Raw genomic sequence first — 2,553 nt, forward strand, 5'->3', positions numbered from 1 at the left:
GGGACATCCTTGAAGTAACATGATCAAACTTACATTTTTAGAAAGGATCACTTGGCTATGGCAGGAATGGATTCAAAGGGGAAAAGATTAGTGGCAGGTAAACTAGGTAGGAGGATCTGGCAGTACCTTGTGAGAGAGATGATGAAGGCCTGAATCAAGGTTGTAGAGGAAATCGAGGAAATAAGAGAGAGGCGGGAATTAAAGGACATGGTGACTCACTAGCTGTGAAATGTAGGAAATTTCCTAAAGTCCTAATATGGGGGACTAAGTGCCACTAACAAGGACAAGGATCCCAGGAAGAGCATGGTTGAGGGGGACTGAGGGAAAAGATACCGAGTTCAGTTCGGGACATGCTGAATTTTAAGGTGACTGGAGATGAATGGCAAGTAGACAGATACACAGGTCTGGAGGGAAGGGATCAGCACATAGATGGCAGCTGAAGTCAGGAAGGAAAAAGTGGGGGAAATGTCCGTCAGATTTGGAAAACAGGAGACCACTGATCCTTTGATGAGAGGACTTGAAGTGACAACAACAGAAGTCAGATTTCAGTAGTTTAGACATGAATGAGAAATGACCAAGTGGAGAAACAGCAAATATAGAGAAATCACTGCCAAACACAAGTGGCTTAGGAGACTCTTCCAATGCAGCCACTGGAACTCAGCATGACTTTTCTGAGTTAACATTAAGATAACCAAGACTACTTATTCTGCGTCTACTGGCTGAGAACCCTGGTGTTTTCTAGGTGCATGGGTTCCAGCAGTACTTGAGGTAAAATAGGTGATCTCAAATAGTGGTTCTTTGCTAACTCATGCCAAGCTGGCCCTCCTGCCAAGGCAAGCAAGGTAGTCTACACTGGGCAATAGTATCAGAGACTGGGTGTGATGGCTCATGCCTGCAATCCCAGCACTCTGGGAGGCTGAGGTGGGGGGATCACTTGAGTCCAGAAGTTCAAGGCCACCTGGGCAACATGGCAAAACCCTGTCTCTACAAAAAATACAAAAGTAGCCAGGCGTGGTGGCTGTAGTCCCAGCTACTTGGAAGCTGAGGCGGAAGAGTCACTTGAGCCCAAGAGGTTGAGGCTACAGTAAGCTGTGATGGTGCCACTGCACTCCAGCCTGGATGATAGAGTGAGACCCTATCTTAAAAAAAAAAAAAAAAAAGACTAGGTGGCCAGATGTGGTGGCTCATACCTGTAATGCCAGTGCTTTGGGAGGGCAAAGCAGGAGGATCGTTTGAGCCCAGGAGTTTAAGACCAGCCTGGGCAACATAGTGAGAATCTGTCTCTACATTAACAACAAAAAAAGACAGAGAAAGTGAGAGAAATATGACCAGGGGACACACTGCTATTCAATGATTAATAGATAGTACTGGCTCCTCAGTTAAAAATATAAGGGGTACTCTGAGATAAGCCCTTCAAGCTACCATTCAAAAATACCAAGTTGTGCTTGTTGATATGGTTGGCTGCTGACAGCACAGACTAGAGCACTCAGAAAATTACCAAACAGAGACTAAATGTCTAGGCAGCCTACAACATGCTCCTTGGCAAGAGGAACATGATGTTCCTATTGCAGAATTGACCTAAATTCAGGAAAGAGCTTATTGATGTAGGCAAATGCTTGAATCTGCAGCCAGCAGGATCATCAATGAATGAGGGTGGGAGGGCGGAGTCTTCCTTCTCCAATTTTACAAGGTCAGCTTGAGCAGCTCTCTAAGAGCCAACATTGAGACTAGTTCCACTGGATATGCTGAAGTTGTGTAATCAGGCTCCACATACCTACCACCTCTGCCCAAATCTGTTCCCAGAACTAATCAACACAAAGGGACAACTGCATGTCAGACAAGAGCTGACCTGGATCCCTGTGAAAATTTGTCCATAGGACACTAGTGCTGCTGGAGGGAATGCTGAAATATTTGTATCCATGACAAGAGTCCTAGAAAGATGGGAAGCAACGTGGGAGCTGACTGAGGCCACAGGGAGTGGGATCCATTTCCTGAACATAATGCAGAAACTAATTAGTTTCCAACACAATCTGCCCTTCTCACAGCTGCCAAAGAACTCTAGTTCACACATCTCAAGGGACCTTGCCTGCTCAAATCCATGACACAAAATCTAAAACCTCCTATCTCTTTCCAGCATCCTCTCCCAAACTCTCCTGGTAAGCTTCTTTTTTCACGGGAGTGTGAGCTCCTCAAGGGCAGGGACTAAGTTCTGTCCACCTCCATAACCCCTCTACTTGGCAGGGGCCTAGGACAAGGCTTATCTCCTGATAGGCACAAATGTTTGCTGAAGGAGTGAATGAACTCCATTTGCATTTTATCTCTGGCAATGTCTAAACTTGTCTTCTCAGAAAAGGGAACATATTCAAATACCAAGAATTGCAGTTCCTGGTAAAACCTTTCGGCAGCAACAACTGGAAACTCAGCAGAATCTTTGAGTGCTAAAAAGAGTGAAATGGGCCAAGATTTGAACAGCCATGGCTGAAGTAGCCCAGGGGACTGGAGTGGGAAGGGGAGAGATTCATGGCTATCTAAAGCTTAAGAATCACAAAATGC

This window comes from Aotus nancymaae, unplaced genomic scaffold (assembly GCF_030222135.1).
Source record: "Aotus nancymaae isolate 86718 unplaced genomic scaffold, 86718_ANA_hifiasm-v0.15.2.pri h1tg000003l, whole genome shotgun sequence".
Classification (NCBI taxonomy): domain Eukaryota; kingdom Metazoa; phylum Chordata; class Mammalia; order Primates; family Aotidae; genus Aotus; species Aotus nancymaae.